At 45.6% G+C, this 21,546-nt stretch overlaps 1 protein-coding gene across 11 annotated transcripts in view; it reads right to left on the bottom strand.

The window, feature by feature from the left end:
• The window catches only part of RNF152 (ring finger protein 152), a 51,463-nt gene extending 30,136 nt beyond the window's left edge, over window positions 1–21,327 (bottom strand). For 7 of the 11 annotated variants that reach the window (XR_003397774.1, XM_026842644.1, XM_026842649.1 and 4 more), the window contains exons 1-2: window positions 21,240–21,327; window positions 9,074–9,154 (exon numbers count right to left, since the gene is read on the bottom strand). The gene's annotated coding sequence lies outside the window, so the exon portion shown is untranslated. Of the gene's footprint in view, window positions 1–9,073; window positions 9,155–10,041; window positions 10,061–20,020; window positions 20,041–21,239 lie in introns of those variants that run through there. The other 4 variants (XM_026842645.1, XM_026842653.1, XM_026842652.1 and 1 more) reach the window with 4 other exon arrangements.
• Window positions 21,328–21,546: the final 219 nt, after the last annotated feature.

Genomic DNA, 21,546 nt, shown 5'->3' with positions numbered 1-21,546 from the left:
GAACAAGGGAAAAAGTAACAAGTAACAACAGCCTTTAGAGAGGGGGAATGAAGCAATGTTTGCCTGGACTGGGAAGACTGAATAGTCCCAAAGAAAAACAAGTTAGCTAAACCGGTATTCAGACGGCTTAAGTTTAGCTTAGGCTGTGCCAACACCAGAAACAGCTCAAAGAGAAGGAACTGCTCTGGACTCAACGCTGGCCACCACTGCTAACTGGGCATGCCATGGTTCTTGGGACATGCAGTGTACAACATGCATGTTGTACCCACCCAGTGGTTCACTGATGACAGGAGTTACTTTTTCTGGATCAAAACCCAACCAGAAAAAAAAAAGCCAGTCTTCTACTGGAGGAAGAATACCAAGCTGAACATCACGCTGGGACAGACTCCCTGTGCCACCCTGTAACCTTTGACATGGTCAGCATGTCACACAAAAGCAAAGCTGATCTTGAGGCACACAAGAGCCATTCATAGATATCACAGGCACACAACACAGCATCACTTCAAACTCTTTTTACTGGTTAAATGTATTTGCCCAGCAGACTTTTATGACAAGTCAAGTAGTTCTCTGCTTCCCACAACTGGCAAAAAACCCCACTCCACTGCATGTCCTGGTTAATCTGATCATACTGCCCCACCATCTGGCAGTACAAAGACATGGTTTTGATAGACAAAGCCCCCCCACAGGCACACAGCCTCATGCTTCCAGACTTGAATTTTGCCTCTGGATTTTAAACAGCCAATGGTGTATGAGAGATGAAGATTTTTCCTTACTGGACACAAACTTTCTACAATATAAAACCTGTGAGTCTGAACCTCAATAAAATTACCCCTCTGGAATTACAGGTCAATAGATGAAGATATTTTCAGCCATGTAAAGTTTGACAAGATTTATACAGAGAGCTTCCTTGTAGAAATAACTCTTTTTCTAAGGTCTCTACCCATCATTCACTGTATCTATAAACCAACACTGGACAGGCACCTTTTTTTAATTAAAAAAAAAAAAAAAAAAATCGAACAAACATATGCTACAGAAATTAAGGGGAAACTAAAAATCTACCTGATTACATTTGAAGATTAGAGCGGGTACAGAGAGGATGCAGAAAGCAGCAGAAGAAAAGACACTGGACTCCCTATGGGAGGCTGGAGGCCAGGACACGAAGAACAAGAGGTGGGTAGGGACAGAGAGCGAGCTGGAAACAAGGGTGAATACAGATAACATTGCAAGCAACATCTGGAGTGCCCAGAGGTGGAGAAGGAGGAACTGAATTTTCATAATGAGCAAAAGAAATACAGAGTCTGCAAGTCTTACTTTTTCTCATCTTATTCAAAGAACTACATAATAAGTCATTATACGTAATCACAGCAGCATCTGATTTTTATTTATATATATTATATGCACATGAACAGACTCGGTGAAAGTAGTTACTAAACACTGATACAACCAATCTTCCTCTTGTGACACTGAGTGTTAAGCCATCTGCTTGTTCAGTGTGGCCCTCATGATATAATTAATTCCCCTCCTACCTTCTGCAGCTTCTTTCCTTCCCCCATAATTTGTACAGTGCTTTGGGGTTTAATATGTTACAGTCTCTAATGACAACAGCTGTACATCTGTGAATCTTGAAGGGAAGCTGATTCCAGCAGAAAATTAAAGGTTGAACTCTTACCAGTAACTCTGGGCATTCTTAACTAATACTAAGGCACATAACATAGCCTAATTAGCCCAACAGGTCCTTTAAAATAAAATCCACATGACCTCACTGTCAGTTCTTACTCTGAGTCATTTTGCAGACCAGTTGAAACAGAGCCCTGCATAATCCTCTAACAGCACGCTGCGATGACTGAAGCGGACTGGATCCTAACTATAATAACCAGGTAACCTGCACCCTCTCTGCTCTTTTTTTTTCCCCCCCCTCCTGTTTTTAAGACAAGACACAATCTAGTGGCCTTCTGCAAGTATGCAGTCTTACCTACACGGTCACCTGCATTTCACAGACCTACTTTGTTTGCATGCAGATTAGTTATAACACCCACTATATATGTACACGGAATGCTCTACTGCTAATGAAAATTATTTTGCATGCAAACACAAAAAGCAGGTGGCCAAGCTACTAACTATCCAATTCAGAAGCACAAACTTAGTGTTCTCAAGCTTTTACATGCATATCAATTTGAAAGCAGTGAAACATAACTCTGAAAGTCCTGTTAAAACACCCTTAAAAAACATGACTCAAATCTTAAGTGACTTCCTGACTCACTAAAAAGTTAAGTTAAATTTCCATCTATTTTCCAGGTAGCTTTTAATTCTGTGTTTCACTCCGAAATCACGGTCACGTAACTTTGCTAAAGCTATGCCTTTCCGTCATAACTTTTTCTGCATAGCAATGTCAGTCTGGAGTGTAAAAACCTCCATCCACCATATCTGCATCACCCAGTTAATTTCCTTAGCAAAACTGCAGTATTACCAGCTCAGTGTGTTTTCATCAAGAGAGTAGATAGTTTTATCACATCTGTGCCAAAGTCACTACGTCCACAAAAAAAAAATGCTTTTCTGGGTTTGCATCCCTCTAAAGTATCTCTTGTGGAGATGTGAAAATGCAATTTCACTATAAAAATAAATACAGTGGAGTTAATAATTTCTTGCACTGGGCACATGGCCATCTATTTTCATTGCTTCCAAACAGCCATCACACTCTCAAGACCTGGGAAGCTGACACTGTGTGGACTGCTTCTCTAGCTCTTTCTGATTTGCATCAGCTTTCCTGAGAAGAGAACAAGGGTTGCAAGATGGTGTTTGTGCCTCCCAGATGCCCAGCACCTTTTCTTAACAAGTAAGGTCAGGTGGATGCTATGTCTGACTTCCTCTACTGGTGTGAGATCTGTAAGTGAGCCGTGCAGTTGCAACAGAGGCACACTGAAAGAGGGCATCTTGAACTGTGATGAAGGAATGTTTAAATCGTGTGCACACATCCTCAAAGTGGCACAGAGATGTGTATGGATTTGGGAAACGCAGCACACCTACTAGTCTTTCCCTTTGCTAGAACAGAAGTATTTTGCACCAGCTTTTCACAGGAAAAGGATGCACGGGAAGAGATTTTGTCAATACCTGGAGTTTTGTGCTTTACCAAGCTAGAAAATCCAGCCAAAAGACTGATGGAAAGTATATGAGCACTATTCTAATCAAATTTATTTACACTATGTACTTGTGAAACAAAATACCAGGTACCAAATGCATCACCCAATAATTCAAAGAAACCTAATAAGCAGTTTGCAATTCCAAGCAATCTCCTGAAATTGCTACTCCTACAAACCTCTTTCTTCTAGCTTTTTGGTTGCAGAAGGTAAGGCGCCAGCAATCTATCTCAGTACAGGAGCTGATGAAATGGGGACATTTACAAGAAGAAGTAATACAATACAGTTCACAAACTGGTTTGCTGACCCAGGAAACATACTTAGCAGTCTCCTTTTATGTAGCACTAAAGGACTGTAACTTGTATTTCTTCTGTTTATGATTTTTGCAGTGGCCTAAGACATTTTCTTCTTCAGCTAATGCTTAAGTGACTCCCAACTTTCGTATCAAGAATATTCAAGCTCCAGAGTCTAAACACCTGTATCCTGACACATGAGAATAACCCCCACTCCTAGGTGCACTACAACCAAATCACAGTTTTCTTTTCAGATGAAGCTGATTTTCAAAAACTAAATATAAAAAATATTAAAATAAGGCCAGCAATGAATGCACGAGTGTCCCAAGGAGGAACAGTAGTGCTCAATCCTTTTTGTAATCCTCTCCAAACGTTGAAGGTTTGCTGTTGGTTTTTTTCTTTTCCAATAAAGCTCAGCTGGTTTAAACAATTTCCCCGATACTCACCAACACGGGAGAAAAGAGGAAGAGCTGATGGAAGATGCTGTTCCTTTTGGGCAGTTCAGTGCTTTCAGTGCTCTGGCTTGTAGGTTTCTGCCTGTTCAGGAGGCTCTAATGCAGAACACTGATGGGATTCACTGGAGGTCACAAAACACTGCCAGGAGTCAGATGCAGACAAGAAAGATGCACTGAAGTAAAACAAACAAAACACCAAACAAACTAACCGATAACTTATCTACTTTTTTTTTTTTTCCCTTTTTAGCTTGTTGCCTGCTTATCTTGCCTGCAATCAGAGAAGAGGCAAGAAAATAAAATGTTAATGTGGTCATAGAGGTAGTTATTTAACTCACAATTTCCCAAAAGCTTTTAAAAGTAGTCAAGGATTTTCCTTTCTTGAAAGAAGCACAGTTATTTCACACAAAAGCTCATAATTTGTCATGTGTGACGTTACTGAAACACTCAAAGATGGTTTCATCCACCTAGGTGACTACATGTGTTTCCTGTGTCCTCTCCACCAAATAAGCAAGTCATGCTGAAATAAAACAGGATCTGCACATTACCCTCTTTGATTTGATTTGGAAAAGGGGGAAGGTGATACATTTCAAGAATATGCAGCATATTACACCAGCAGCTTCAGACCCTCTGAAAGCAGTTGGTGGCTTTTGCTCAGACCCGTGTGTCACGAAACAAATGGAGAAGAGAGGCTCCTGCACTTCGATGCAGGGACAGCTAAGCAGCAGGCAGGTCAGGCCACTCAAAGAAGTGCACCACACACTGCAGAGCTAGGAGTTGCCACTACCTGTGGTACTAATAAAAAAAAAAAAAAAAAAGCAGCTAGTGAGCTAACAGAAAAATAATTGCACATGGCTATCCAATACCCTAGACTAGTTTTAAATCAATGCAACCATGCTGTATTTAGAAAAGCATAAACAAAGGGAAGAAAGTGGAGAATCAAACCTACATTTATGTACTACCAGAATACAAAGTGGAATTACTTTGTCAGTGACCTCTATGTCAGTGACCAGCTGGAGTGCATGGAGGTCTGCCTGGGGATGGTTGAGGAGCCAACCAAGAGCTTATGGGACAGGATTAAAGGGAGGGCAGGGACAGGAGATGTTATACTGGGGGGTCTGCTACAGGCCACCTGACCAAAGAATTAAGCAGATGAGACCGTCTAAGGACACACAGGAGCAGCCTCACTTTCACAAGTCCTTGTCCTTATGGGGGATTTCAACCACCATGGTATCTGTTGGAGGGACAACACAGCAGGGCATAAACAATCCAGGAGGTTCCTGGAATACGTTGATGACAACTTCCTTCTCCAAGTGATAGAGGAGCCAACGAGGAGGTGCTGTGCTGGACCTTGTTCTCAGAAACAAGGAGGGGCTGGTGGGGAGTGTGAAGCTCAAGGGCAGCCTTGGCTGCAGTGACCATGAAATGGTGGAGTTCAAGATCCTTAAAGCAGCGAGGAGAGCATACAGCAAGCTCACTACCCTGGACTTTAGGAGAGCAGACTTTGGCCTCTTCAGGGATCTTGCTTGGCAGAGTAGCGTGGGGCAAAGCTCTGAAGGGAAGAGGGGCCCAAGAAAGTCATGCAAGAACACCAGAAGGCCTGCATGGATGACCAAGTAGCTCCTGGACAAGCTCAGACACAAAAAGGAAGCCTACAGAGGGTGGAAGAAAGGACAGGTAGCCTGGGAGGAATACAGAGGAACTGTCTGAGCAGTCAGGGATCACATTAGGAAAGCCAAAGCCCTGACAGAATTAAATCTGGCCAGGAATGTCAAGGGCAACAAAAAAAGCTTCTACAGGTACATTGGTGAACAAAGGAAGACTAAAGAAAATGCAGGCCCTCTCTGTAAGGAAACAAGAGACCTGGATACCCAGGATATGGAGAAAGCTGAGGGACTCAGCCTCAGTCCTTTCTATCTCAAATGACCTTTCTGTCTCAGCCTTCACTGCCAAGTGCTTCAGTCACACCATCCAGGACACAGAAGGCAAAGGCAGGTACTGGAAGAATGAAGAACCACCCACTGTAGGAGAAGATCAGGTTTGTGACCATCTAAGGAACATGAAGGTGCACAAATCCATGGGACCTGATGAAATGCATCCATGGATCCTGAGGGAAACTAGCAGATAAAGTGGCTAAGCCACCATCCACTGTATTTGGGAAGTTGTAGCAGTCTGGCAAAGTTCCCACCGACTGGAAAAGGGGAAACAACCTCAATTTTTAAAAGGGAAAAAAGTAAGACCCAGGGAACTACAAAGCAGTCAGTCTCATATCTATGCCCAGCAAGATCATGGAGTGGATCCTCCTGGAAACTATGCTAGGGCACATGGAAAATAAGGAGGTGATTGGTGACAGCCAACATAGCTTCACTAAGGGCAAATCATGCCTGACAAATATGGTGGCCTCCTATGATGGGGTTACAGTGCTGGTGGATGAAGGAAAAGTAATTGAACATAATCTACCTGAACTTGTGCAAAGCACCTGACACTGTCCCACATGACATCCTTGTCTCTTAATTGGAGAGACGTGGATTTGATGGATGGACCACTCGGTGGATAAGGAATTGGCTTGATGGTCACACTCAAAGACTTGCAGTGAACAGCTCAATGTCCAAGGAAACCAGGGACGAGTGGTGTTCCTCAGGGGTCAGAGTTGGGACCAGTGCTGTTTAACACTGATGACCTGGGCAGTGGCATCACGTGCACCCTAAGCAAGTCTGCTGACAACACCAAGCTGTGTGGCGAGTCGACACGCTGAAGGAAAGAGAATGCCATCTAGAGGGATCTTGAGAGGCTTGAGAGGTGGGTCCATGCAAACAAGGCCAAGTGCAAGGTCTTGCACATGGGTCAGGGCAATCCCAAGCACAAATACAGGCTGGGCAATGAGTGGATTGAGAGCAGCCCTGAGGAGAAGAACTTGGGGGTACTGGTGGATGGAAAACTGACTACGAGCCAGCAATGTGCGATCGCAGTCCAGAAATCCAATCACATCCCAAGCTGCATCAAGAGAAATGTGGCCAGCAGGTCAAGGGAGGGGATTTTGCCACTCTACACTGCTCTTACAAGACCCCACCTGGAGTGCTGTGTTCAGCTCTGGGGCCCCCAACATCAGAACGACATGGACCTGCTCAAGCACGTGCAGAGGAGGCCACAAAGATGATCGAGGGGTTGGAGCACCTCCCTGATGAGGACAGGCTGCAAGAGTTGAGGTTGTTCAGCCTGGAGAAGTGAAGGCTTGGGGGAAACCTTATAGCAGCCTTCCAGTACGTAAAGGGGACCTACAGGAAAGGTGGGGAGGGACTCTCAGGAATGTAATGATAGGATGAGACATAACAGTTTTAAACTGAAAAAGAGTAGGTTTAGATTATATATAAGGAATAAATTCCTTACAGTGAGGGTGGCGAGACACAGGAACAGGTTGCCCAGAGAAGCTGTGGCTGCCCCTCCCTGGCAGTGTTCAAGGCCAGGTGGGACAGGGCTTTGAGCAACCTGGGCTAGTGGGAGGTGTCTCTGCCCATGGCAGGGGGAGTGGAACTGGATGATCTTTAAGGTCATTCTCAACCCAAACCATTCTATGAACTTGCAAAATTACAGCAAGTTGCTAAATGCATCTTTTTCTTAAAAGCAAATTTACATAAATCACTGATTTTTACTAGCCTTTTCTTGTTAAGTCAAAAACATCCATATATTTTGGGTTTTCCTCCATGCATACATGTGTGTGTCCATATAAAACCTTTTCTTCAACCTTTTACTTTTCTTATTTTGCCACTGAAACAGAAAAAAGAGGGTGAGAGAAGGAAGCAGAGAAGAGGGATCTTTTTGTATGTTGCTGTGAAATTTAAAAACGGGTGGAAAAGATTTTTCGTGGAAGTTTTCTGGTTTGGAAAAAAGCATTTTCCATTTGAACTAATTTAGTCAGCTGAGCATTCAAAAAATATTAAGACTAAATAGTTTTGGACCAAAGGGCGTGGCCCTTTGATTTCACCTCTAAAAATAAAGATATTTCTACACAAAGGAAGCCAATCATCAGTTCTAAACTGACATTCAGAGGATTATGATCAGATCCCCCTGCACTCTTCCTATGGCCCTGGAGTACGCTGCTGACCCACAGTGACACCAATACCGAGGAGCATCTGAGCCTCTGTGGAAAGTGTGTAATGGCTGCCTTTGTTTGCATTTGAGAGCACATGCCATAATTGGCATTTTCCTGCTTCCCTTCCCCATTACACACATAAACACACAACCCCACACCCATCCAGACCCCCCTTTCTGTTTGATCCCAATCTTCCACGGGTCTCTAATGAGATCCACAAATACCATCTACTAATCAACTCATCAGTAATGCAAATAACCCATCTTGGCCTCTCATCAAGCATCTCTCCAGCTTGAACAATGTGCCCTTAGATTGCACAGCCCTGGGTACAAAGCTTCCATGTTCCTCTGAAATAACCTCGGTGTGACAACACTACGTACGTCACGCTTTGTGGCAGTGGGCAGCAGCCTGCTGAGCACAGCCATGTTATCGGGAGCCTAAGCAATCCCACAGCTTACGAGCACTTCTGTCCCTAGCTCTGCACATATGACACAGCCAGATATTGCAACTGCAGGGATCTTACGGAGGAGGTGGTGTTCAGCTACAGCAACATACCTTCAGGTCTCCTAAAATGAAACACTGAATAAAGCAACACAGCAGAACAGATACAGCGCTGCATTGACACTTAAAAAAATAGAAACAGGACTTTGCTTTAGTCCCTCCAGGACCATCACTCACTGCTCCAGGGATGTCACAGCAGTACTGTTCTCCAGCCCTGTCCCTAGATGGACCTCAGGCTCATGCTTGCAGCCACGTCCCCAGTCCCGTCTCTGTCCCTGTCTCCTGTGCATCACTTGCTGTGCCTGAGGCTGTGGATGGACCCCATCAGAGCACTTTGAAATCGAACTATGAGAAAGGCATACTTCTGTGAAACATCATTACCGCCCTATCGGAGAAGTGTGGATAGCAAGAGTTTCCAAAATAAAGAAATTTATCTTTATTAGGCCCCTAACCTTGGCATCAGGCCCACACTGCCAATTCTCATAACGTTTACAGGGAAACTGGCATACAGAACAGTTCAGCAAACAAAAGGAAATCCTGCAAGAATCGGCTCCAAAAATACCGAATGTGTTTTGATCCCACAAAAGCGAAGACAAGCTATACCTGGACAAGCAACTTGCTGTAGTAGTCACTGATGTTAACAGATCTACCGTGCCAAAAAGAAGAAAACAGGCTCCCAAGCATCTGTACAATAGCATAATTCAGGTCTACTTTTAAATAATTTTATCTGGAAAGTATTGCTATGGAAAAAAACCTTAAGGAATTTAAATATTCCAAATAACAATACCGGCACTTCAGCACCCCCGGTCCTGCTGTGACCATGCACACGTGCATTGCTGAGCACAGCTCAACCGCCAGCGGTTCCCCTCCTCGCAGAAGGGAGGATTGCTGGGCTTCCATTGCCACTCTCAAGAAATCTCTAGCTTCTACACAGCAAGTGTTTGTACAATAGAAATCCTACTATCAGTATTACCAGCTGTGCCCAAAGCACAAACAATGCAAGCACGTACACTGCAAAATCTCAACACTTGTGCGTGTGTAAACAGTGCACTTCTGGAAAGGCAGAGAGAGTATTTTCAGAGTAAACACTGCAAAAATTTCAGGTCCTTTAGGATGACAGAAGGCCGTCGTGATCTGCTGCTCACCTTCATTACTTACTGCCTGCTCAGCTAAGGCGCCTCTGTAACTCACAGGGATTGCAACTACATTTCAGAAGCCCATTTTGCCGCCTGTGAGGACACCAGCTTTGAGAACTGAATAAACTTTTCCTCTCCCAGCAGTCCAGCTCTTTGGTGTACTACCCTTCCTAATGTTGGCTTGAAGCCATTAAAATACCAACCAACACCAGAGCAGGAAACGCAGCAAGAGGAACTAATTTCTAAACCTCACCACTCAATACAGGCACTGCCCCAGGGAGATAAGCAGGGGAAAATGGGGGAGGCTCCTCACAGCCCAGTCCTTCTGGAGAGAGATGTGGAGATAACAGGCATGCTAAAGCACTCAGGCAGAAGGCCATCTCCACCCCAAATTACTCACTTTTAGAAACAGGGGCTCCAAGCCCATAAGCATACCTCCTCTTACGCAGCTTCATCTGCAGCTGATGGGAGCAGAAGGCTCATCTGCTGAAGATGCCAGGCCTTCGTAAGACTGGGACTTTAATTAAGAACCCATTCCTGAACAGAAACATCTTGAAAGGTGTCTCCTTCTCAGCTTTTGAGAGAAAGCAGGAGGAGGAGGCAAGAGAAAAGGCTGATGCTTTCTCCTTAACAAAACCACCTACACATGTACTTTTTCTAAATATGCACAATTAGGGCAAGTTATGTTTGGGTTAAGGAGGCTGTGCAGAAAAGTTCTCAGTTCCAGAGGAAAGAAAGGCTAGGGAAAAATATTATCAAGAAAACTGGCTTTGTTAAAAACTGAAGAAAAACTAAACTGGATGGAGAGTGTTTTGGTCCAATCCTGGATGAAGTATACTCAAGCAAAACACCTGTCCCTGAGAAAACCTCATGCAGCACACAAACGTCTGGGCCATAATTTCAAGATAGCACTCATTAGAAGTCAGCTATCCACTGCCTCCACCGACATCCACTATGCCTAAAATCATAACCATTATGTTTCTGCTGTCATAGCCTTCCCCTTTTCTTTGCAAACCACCCAAATATACTACTTCTGCTTGGAGGAAACCATTTGACCACAGTGGCTATCAGGCCTGCACAAACTGGCACAAAGACACTAATCGTGCAAGCCGGCCTACCCAAATTACTGAATGACATTTGGCAAAGGCATCAAGTAAAAATGAACCGCTGCCTCATGAAGAGCCTACAAACACACTTCACTGCATACTGGCTGGACCTTCTCTGCACACTGTGGGGTTCAAACACCAGATCCATGAGCCAAAGGGAGCTGTACCAGTGACAACAGACCAGGAATGGACCCAACTGGGGCAGAAGCAGCTCCAGTGGGTGCAGCGTATGTGCAGCTTCCACCCCTGTTCATGAACGACACGTGTCTGCACCTGACATTTAGTGCAAACACTCCCCAGGACCAGGAAGGCCTAACAGTCACAGGAGTTATAACAAGGAAAACAAGAAGGAAGGGTATAAACAGAAATGCAAGAGCCCTTCCATTGTAAGGCAGGCCATCCACTTAGGAGCGTTACTCACAGACTGAATAGGAGGGTGCTTCATCGGCTGAAAAAGGATCTTCCTCAAGTTAGAGGCAAGTGGGTGTCAGTGCCAGAAGGCTGACATGCAGCATGAAGGAGACACAGATCCACACTGCCAGTCACCGCAAGCCAAACGGCTCCAACATCCTCATTCCTCTCCATGAGAGTGAAGGGCACAGGGGAAACTACAACTCCAGCACCTAGGTATCCTTCGTAGGCTTGGGCACCCCAACACCACAGGTGCTTGCATGCTTTTTTTTTTTTTTTTCCCCTCTAGCTGCATTGGGACAGTATTTCAGATCTGATTTACTGTCTAGACACTGCCTGCTACACCATGCGGTACAACTGAAGACGACTGAGAGCACCAGAGTGTGAAAAACAGATTGGTCCAAGCTTTTTCTTTTGCTTTCTTTACAAACAATACATTGTGCAGTCTACATCAACAGCCTCACAAAAATGCTCTATCTGTCCTGCACCTCAGAAGCTGGCTGCTGAAAGAAACCCAGAATGCAATTAAAACACGGATTCTGTTAAGTTTCACTTCCCTCTGCAATTTTATAATCGTCTCATCCATCAATTCTGAAAGAATAGTAATACTGGCATCAGTTGGCTCTCCGCCTCCTCTGCTGAGCCAGCTTTTTCGAAGCCCTGTCCCTGCTTCTCAGCATCTGACCACAGATGCTGTGAGGAAGAGGAGAGGGAGAGACAAACTGGGGGTGGAGAGAGGCCAGCAGGGCACACTCAGCATGGGAGCCACCCCACAGAGGAGCTGTTTCTTTCTCAGGGGAGCCTCGGCAAATTACAGTGCCTGAAGACCTGCCCAAACATGCTTACCTCAGAAGAAAAACATACACCCAAAATACAGAGAACAAGGTTGTCTCAGGGGTTAACTGAAGCCTACCCAAAGGCAGATCAAATCCTAGGCATGCAGGCTCACTGCTGCTTTCCAGGCTGGAGACGGCCAGGCCAGTGATGCGCAATTCTTTCTTATTTGCAAAACCTTCCCCCCCACCCCGAAAGACATGTAAATCTCTCCATCATACAAGCAGCTTCTCCCAGTTACCTTCAACAGATTAGACAACATTCTTAGCCCCCAAGTGCCTTCAGACCAGAGCTGAAAAACAGTCCCATGCTCTTTTAATAGTCTCTCCTTTTCAAATATGTGAAGTTCAGTACTCAAACATTAGCTCTGGGACTTACATATAGAGGTAATGTAGGGAGAATTGGTTGGTGTCAGTTTTTAGTATCTGGCTTATTAATTATTTTGTAAAAGTGTACAGTCTGTTGAGTCATCTGAAACTTTTTAAGACACTCTGTTCTGTCATTATTTTATGAATCTAGTTTGACATGGTTTAAATCTATCATGGCCATGATTTATATCACAAACTCCCAAGAACACAAGTCTTACTTTAAAATAATTCTCATCCCAACTGCTTCATTGCAGGTCAGCCTGGCCTGTTCCAAGACCAGATTTTGTTGGCAAATGTATTTTCTTTGCTGGTATCATCCACTTTTCCTCATCTAGTTTAATGAAACAAAAAAGCCCAAAGTACATAAAGAAAGCCAACTGTTATGCTCATACAAACATAATCAGAAATTTCTGCTTCATCCTCTCTTACTGCAGCAGGAGGTTTATGTTTACCACCCTCCCTTCTCTGAGCAAAGCTGCAGGAAGAAACTCTGTAAATCAGTCAGAAGACTGACATGCAGGCCAAAAGCATCTAATGGCTCACTGGGACTACAGACAGCACTTCTCTGGGAAGTGTCTGAGTCACACCAACCTGCATTTCAGCTGGAAGCCCAGCCTCTAGAACCTGCACACTCTTGCTTGCACTATCATGCTTCTATTCATTCCCAGAATATAATAAATAAAATTAAAAAAAAAGCATGAGCAGCCAGTCTTCCTCACTCTTCTATGAACTGATGTAATTTCAATCTCATTTCAGCCCCATAAAATGGCACATCCACCCATACTTAATTGTAGAAGGTAGGTGGGATCAAGCAAGACTGAGTACAACAAAACACTGAAGCAGAGCAGAACACAGCATAGCCTTTAGATGTCAATTATTTTTATAGAGTTGGCCTAAATCAGCCATTTACCCATTGCTTGATCTCAGAGGATGCCTACAGTAATGGCTCTAGACTGAAAGCAAGGAAGATTAATCCCCTAAAATGCCTCATTCAAAGGTAGTGGGTTAGTCTTTATCTACAGTTTGAACAAGCAAAAATTACAGATGTGAATGGGAATCATGACTGCACGCAACCCTACCAGGGTATCTAGATCTGGGACCTCTGGAAAATTATAGGTGGCACTGGTAGTAACAAAAGACGGACACAGGCTGGAATGATAGTATCAGAAAGCAAGGGGAAAAGCAGGTGGCATTTGCTGGAGATGCACAGGAACAGAGGGGAAGGAGGGGGAACTGGAGATGGTGAATTTAAGAGGATGAGAAAGTAGGCTGCCATAGAGGGAAGAGGAGGACAGACACAGGCAAGTCAAAGAGGACTCAGGAAGCACCAGAGCTCTGCCCACCCCATCCTTAAATGGGATCTGACGGTATCCTGGCTCTGGGCTGCAAAACCCTGAACACAGCAGCAGATGACCTGCTGAGCATGTCACCCCAATCTGTCAACTACCACTATCCACAGCCGAACAGTGCTCTTACGCAGGCCATTATCTCAGGGTTAGAAATTAATGCTACAGACCAAAGGTCTATGCCCTCTGGATGACCCAGATCACTGTAGATTCATGTGACAGGACTAATTTTTGTCTCCCCCTTTTACGTCTGTATAATTATAAAATTATATATAAATCCAGCTATGTTGTTTTTAAAACAAAGACTACAAACTTCAGCACTTCAAAATTAAGAGGTATCATAATGAGATTGCCCATACAACCTTCACCCATCTCCTGTATACATCTGCACTGATGCTGTCTCCAATTCAATGATCACAAATCATTTGAGTCCTGGAAATCAACTGCTTTGGGAAAAATACATGGTTGTGTGATAAAATCGAGGGCTGTCTCTCAAACCCTGCCTCACTCAGTGGAGGTTAGGAGGATTAGTGAATGAGGAAACGCAGGAAGAAAAAGAGACAACCACCTTGCATGAGGAAGTTGGACATACTGCCTGCAGGCAGGAACTATCACTTCCTCAGCTCCACAGTCTTTGTAAGATGCTCAGCAAGTCCCTGAAACCAGTGTTTCTCCAGGTGACTCCTAACAGGGCAGTCCCCAGCCCTCTGCAAAGCAAGACATCTATAGATAACTGCAAGGGTGCCGAGACTTACAGCTGAGGTCAATCATCCTTGTGCTTCCAGCAGATGAACTGCTACATCATGCCAAGTATTCTGGAGTGAGTGAAAAATAAAATCATACCCAAGTATTTCTTTGAGGCAGCCAAAATTGAAGGCGTTTCAATCATTTGAGCTTTATTTGCTCTTTGACTCCATTCCTCAGCTATGAAAACGATGACACTACCTGTTCCTGAGATGCTGCAAGAAGTAGTACTTGCCCACCTGCAAAGTCCCCAGGAAGGAATTAGCAGTACTGCTCAGTTCAAGGTTTGGGTGGGGTGTAAAATAAATAGATGTGGAGACACATGCAGAAAGTAAATATGGGGAAAAGAAAATGAATTATGCAGTAATTACCTATCCACTGAAAGGACTCTGTGAAAGGAAAAAAATGATGCAACCGTAGAATTAAAGACTGTATCATAATGCAGATGCAAAGGCGAGCTATGCAACGTTAGTCTTGGCACTTCCTTGCTTTTGTCCGCCTGATTTTGTAACCCCATTGTTCTCCTAATGTCATTATTTTGTAAGTAATTTAAATGCAACATAATGATGAGCTCGTATGTTTATATCTTTTCATCATTAATAATGTGTGGAACAACTGGCAGACTGCTCCCAGAGTGATTGATGCTTCCAGCAGATGGCTGTGAACGACTCCCTCCTTCTTCCACCTTTATCCGAAGTAAAGAGCAGGGAGGAGAGGGAGACTTTATATTTCAACTTCAATTCCATGCACAAACATTTGGGGATTCTGGGGTCATTTCAGACAAGGAAACCAAGACCAATATCAATCAACTGCTCTGAAACGAATCGTAACCGATCAGATCTGAAGAGTGGAGGCACTGAGCAGCTGATGTACTCTGCCCAAGGTCAGAGGGAAAGCTCCCAAGGCTGGATCCCAAATGAACCCACTGACAGCCTTTTGCCCAAGCCACTGAATCCCTCCTACCTCCCACATTAAAACTTGTTTAAGTATTGCTGTTAAGTGCTGGTCAGGGAAGAAGCTGATCGCCTCCAGGCTGGGTTTACTGAAGAATGAAGCCAACAAGCAACTTCTGAGAGCATGTCATAGAAAACACAACTGCAAGCAAACCTTACGGTTGTATGTGTTCATCCTGGCTGATAATTGTTATATTGGGTTCTTTAAGTAAATTACCCTGTGTGCCTCGAACTTCAGGCAAATTGCCAACGTACCTCTCAGTCAGACGAGTCTGGCTCACCCTGCTTCATGAGGGAAAGCAGCTGCAATAGCTAACTTGTTCTATTCACAGATGATATTCACTGGCAAGAGGCAGTGTGTCTGACAGCATGCTCACTATCTAGGCTTCGTGCTTTTTTTTGTCTTTGCATGCCCCTATTTGTAAACACACACACACTCTTTCTCTTAAGCAGTATTTTTACCTTGTCTAATGGGTGCTGGCAGCTACTACCACAAGCTTTACAAGCTCTTTTGTTCCTAAGAAAGCAAGCTTCACTTCCATCTTTCCCCATCCTCAGAGAGCAGAGCCTGCAAAAAACCCAGAGCTATCAAGTCCCCAAGGTGCAGCCAGTCAGTGCCTGCAGTGTCCCAGGCACACAGGCAACACCAGTTCTCTCCAGGGCACATCTTCTGGAAAAGCTCCACTGTGGAAAAGTCTGTTGTGGTGGTGGAGGCATTGCAATCCTTCCCTCTTGGCATGCAACCTGCTTAATTTCATTTAAAACCTAACAGAGAAAGCACTACACCATCACTAAATGTATACAGTTAGGACAACACAGTTAACAAGAACAGGCAGAAATGTTACAGCAGCAACATTCTACCCCACGACTGCCTGTTTCAGCATTTCTCACACTGAAGCTTGGGTGGCTGGTGCCATCAGAGGAAGAACCTGCACAGGATGTCTGGTCCAAGCCCAAGAGCCCATTCTTAGCTAACAGTCATCTACCATGACACACTGCCAGTGGTTGGTGTCCACAAAGGGGAAAGGAAGGGAAGCAACATTCTCCTTCACTAAATGCTGCATCTCTAATAATGTAGAAGCTTACACTCAGATGCCAGAGGTGCCCAGCCCCATCTCCAGCAGGCAGAGTTTGTGTGAGGGAAGAGGGACAAGCGCCCCCCTTTGCCCTGCTGGCGTGGCTTGGTGCTCCACATCCTCTGTAACCCATGACAGGGAGCCAGCTACACAGTTCCTTCACCTCACCTTGACAGATGCATCTGATCTTAGCTGCATCACAGGCTGCCTGAAAAGGAGTGGCATACAGGTGTTTGAGATTCAGCATGGCCCTCAAGGGTGACGCTTAATATTTTGACACTAGAGAGTGACACTGACGATCTCTGGAGCCACGCTCCATGCCACAAGACAACAGGCATGTATTATCTGAAGACCTGCAGCAACAGAGAGGATAGCAAAACATGCACTGGCTGAGGAATATGTGCTTCACACATATGCTCCTTGACACCCTGATGCTCCTATTTCTTATGCCGCTGCCTGAAAAGATGCTTGTCTTTTCCTTCAGTCCGGGTCTGGAAGAAACATGCCCAGTGCGGCTATACTGAAAAGCAGTCCAGCACAGGCACAGCCTGAGTGAGGGCAAGACTGCTTTTCCTAGTACAGTTTTGTCCCAGATTTCCAAGGCAGACCACCCAAGACACCCATGCCAGACTAGCTGCACCGACACTGGGGCGCTCAGCAATACAGAAGCACGTCTCTGGTGTCTCACAGGACGGCATCAGCTCAAGTATACACCTGCCTAAAGCAACCACGGGGAGGAGGCCGTGTGGGAATCAGAGACTGTATTCGCTCACGGAAGCTATTCTGGGAGAAATGTACGGCGCCGAATGTCATCTTTTCATCAGTGTCAAATTATCGTTGAATTCAACAGTATGACGCTGGTGAACACCCAGATAATCATGCTGCCATTGCACACGTGCAAGTTTACACACACACCCCCCTCTGCACATTCCCATCTGCTCCGATGCTCACCTCTGTTCAGCCCAAGGTGTCCTGAAGGTCAAGAAAAACAGGCTCCAAGCTATGGCTGTCAGCTTGCCAGCCTTCCTGAATCTCAAGTGGCTTCAGCTTGACAAACAAAAGGGTAGCCATGCTGTGAGGAGGCATAACAAACAGGTCCCACCTGCTGGAGACCTGTGTCCTCTGCCCTCCTGCCCCTCCATCGCAGCCACCACAGCTCCTTCCAGTGTTACCCCACACCCACCCCTGCCCTGGAGGCCACCTACACCTCAAGAGGTGGCCAGGGCTACAGATGTGCTGAACGTTTGACCACCACACATGCAATGCCTGTCTGGGCAGCTGCTAACAGGCAGAAGGAAGAAAGAACAGCTGAAAACAGTCTCCTTTTCTTCAGAGAGCATGCTGCTTCAAAGATGTCCCAGCCAGCCACTAATCTTATCAAGTGGGACATTAACGATCTTCAAGACCGCCAACCATTGGCACAATCTGGTTTCAACTGGCCAAACACAAAGGGCAGGAGACAGACTGAACTCATTTCCTGGGGAAACTAAGTTAAAATTAAATAAAATAAAACTAGATTAAAATTATGGCGCGTTTGATTAGTGACGTTTGCTCTACGTCCCAGGAAACAACAACTTGTTCAATCAAGTCTGCGAGCTGTACAGCACACACAGGTAAACTCTGTAACTGCCCAGGCTTTTATGCCTCCGGAGCAGGAAGGGGCAAATTGCAAGCTCATTTACATCTGGAGGGGCACTTTCCGAAGCAGAAAGACAGGGAGGGCAAAGTCATTTGCATCTGACCGAGGTGAAAGGCCCTGTCAGGGCTGAAGGACTTTTACTCGGCCCTAAGTGTGGAAGCTGTTGGGGCTCCTCTCTCCTTCACAAGCCCCAGCCCTGGAGGTGATCTCATCCCAGAGATTTCAGCAGCTCTGTCCTGGCCACCAGCGTCCCTCAGCCCATGCTGCGGATGCTTGGCCACCGGCACCAGGAGGGTCCCTTTGAGGGGTCGACCCTGCTGCGGTCGGACCAGCAAATGCTGAGCCCTGGCCAGCCCAGGACACGGGGAGATGCTGCACGACTAGCTTGCGCTGATGAGGGCTCGAAAGGTTTCGCACAGTTTGACAGACCGTGCTACGGAAGCTACATCGGTTCCAAGGGCTCCTCTGCTCCCTTCGCAGAGCCCAGCACAGCAGCAAGCAAACCTTATTTGTGTAGAAAATAGAATCGGCAAAGCAAGCAGGCAACTCTGGATAGACTCAGAAACAGCTGTGGAATTCCTCTGCAAGAGCTGCTTACTGTAAAAGGGAGGAAAGCCCAGCCTCCCATCGCACTTCCAGCCCACCCACCCACCGGTAGAGGCAAAGTGTAAGAACAGGCGGGAATTTAAGGCATGCCAGGATCCCAGGCTCTGGAAATTAGTTTCTCACATACTCCACAAAAAGAGAGCACTGACGCCCAAAATCTACTGCCTTGAACTCAGACAGCACACCATTTACTCGGCTGAATAACCACGCTCAAGCCAGTGGAATTACTTGCCTGAGTAACTGCTACTTGCTGCACAGATGGGCTGCAGAACTGGCTGACAAATAAATAGATACTGGTATACATAAGGCAATGTAAAAGCACCCTTTTAAAAGGCCGGTGACCTCAGCCAGGTCCCAAAGTCAATGGCCATGTGGTCAAAATCACACATCACCGGGTCTTTGGTAAAATCACACCAACTGATCAGGGCATCATGTAGATCACATGCATCTCTCTAGACCTGTATCCTCCAGGCACCATCCACTGATTGTGGTCACGGTCTGAAAAATATTTCACTGACTTAGAAAACTAAATTCTGCTCGAAAGGATGGCTTGAGCACTTAGGGAGCATAAGCTTCATTAGTTTCCAGCATGACGTCAGGTCCCAAGTGCAAACTAAACCTCCATAAAACTCCAGCAGAGAAGTGCCCCTACTCTGTCAGTACTGGTTCCAAGTACGGTCAGCTCTTCCATACTGAACCCAAACACAATATGGTATTTGTTCTCAGCACCATGCAAGCAAAAAAAGATGTAAATGGAAAGCTTAGGAGAGGCAGTCCTGAGATTAAAACCTTTGCGTGCAGGCTTGCTTGTGAGTATCCCTCTTTAATTTCACTGGGACAACACACGTGACTCAAGTTAAAACTGCTGAAGCCTCTGTCAGACTGTGGCTGATGGAGCTCCTGCTCCAATTCATCGAGGGGTCAAGGGGAGAACCCTGAACTGGAGCCAGGAACAAGTACGGCAAAAACATAGCCAGGGATTTGGCAAGGCCAGAGGCCCAAGTGACTCACTTGGGAAGGGTGACCCAGTGCCCAAAAGCATCTACCTGTTCGTTCCCTGCACGCTCTGTTAAGCCATAGCATGTCTTTGGGTGAGCTGCTCGTTCCATGTTACCGCGTTTGCTTATATAATTTAAACACACTGGATTGAGGCCGAAATAGTTACTGCCCTGCGGGCATTTCTAATCTGGATAATCCACAGCACTGTCCAGTACTCCCAAAGACACTTCATAACATGCGAATAAAACTTCCACCAAGTGTGGCTCAACCGACTTTCCTCCCCCCAGACAAGCAGGAGAAAACAAACATCTTTTTCATTTGTCTTTACATACCTGGCAAGCTGTTCAAACCCTCTGACAGACCTTACAGGTTTGAACCAGAGGTTTGGGCTTTTTAACTGTACTGCCAAAAATGCATGTGCGTGGCGGGAATTTTCCACAGAGCCCGGTCCCGACAGTCACGGACACACCAGTGCCACCGACAGCACCTAGCTCCGTAGACCTCGGTCAGGGCTACTTTTACGTTTCGCCTTTCATGCAATCAACGAGAAACTGAAATCCAGTCGCGCACCGTTACACGGCCAGGAACAGCCAGGAATAGCGTTTCCAGCAGAAGGTTTTTTCCTAAATTGCTATTATTATCATCCCATGAGCTCTGCATTAGTTCAGGCTCAGTGGGCATTTCAGAAAGGCCCGTGAACCCAGCCTGGGTATGAAATGCTAAAACCAGAACCTTTTATACATCAGAAGTTGGAAGGTTACAAGTACCTTCCAGCGGCCTCAATCAGACCCAAAACCTAAGCAAATCTGTATCAAAGGAAAAGATCTCTGAAACATACTATAACAAAAACAAAAACAAACAAAAAAAAAAAGCGAACAAACAAACCACGGACTATATCGGTGAGGAGGAAAAGAGTTTCAGCGGGGAAACAAGAACAGAGGAATTACTATGTAGTTTATAGTTCAATTAATAGGACCTTATCAAAAGCCTATTTGCTTTTTTTTCCCGACACCTCTTACACAAACACACACCTTACCTAACGCCTCCCCAGCTAACAGCTTGCTATCCACATTTTAAGTGTATCCCCATTTCAGAAGAGGCAGAGAGCTGCTTCCGAAGGAGCCCCTCCACGCACACCCCGGACGGCGTGTCGGAACAAAGCGCTCAGGTGATGGATGTCGGCAGGGTTCGTAAATCACATTTTTGCAGCTCGACCTCAGCCGGGAGGCAGCATCTAACACCGTAACAAACTCCGAGTGCCGCTGCTCTGCAGAACAAGGATCCTACATGGGCAGGGGACTTCACGCCTCTCCTCTGCTCTGGTTAAAAAAAAAAACCCTAAAAGCCGTTTTCTAAATACCCAGCGAGGTGTCTAGCACTTAACGACAGCATCCCAGTTACCGCATATCTTCTCCACTGTCATCATAAATGAGAAGAAATCAACCAAAAAAAACCCCCAAACAAACCAAACCCACTCAAACCCACCACCAAACCTCCGCCAGGAACAAAGGACCCCCACCAAAACCCCGTCTGTAAATTAGCCGGATTTACTTGTTCAGGAAACGCAAGGAGAACCCTCCTCCTCCGCTGCAAACACCGCCGATGCGATGCCTGCGCGACCCCGCCGGGATTCAAAGCAGTGTGAGTCTGGTTCCCCTCTCCTGTCTACCTCCGAAGTATTAGTGACTACCATCCCTGACCTCTCACCATGTATTTCACACCAGAGGCATTGTTTTAGCACATGCAGCTGACTTTCTCTTCTCTGCTGACTGGATAGAAAGACTGTAGGAAAGATTTCATTGCTCTCCCCTTCCCCATCATCACCCAGCTGACTAATCTGAAGAGCAAACACCCAAAT

The sequence above is a fragment of the Athene cunicularia genome (assembly GCF_003259725.1).
Source record: "Athene cunicularia isolate RWA chromosome 2 unlocalized genomic scaffold, athCun1 chr2_part1, whole genome shotgun sequence".
NCBI lineage: Eukaryota > Metazoa > Chordata > Aves > Strigiformes > Strigidae > Athene > Athene cunicularia.
The sequence above is the reverse complement of the archived record's forward strand: the minus strand, read 5'-3'. Positions and strand labels throughout refer to the sequence as shown.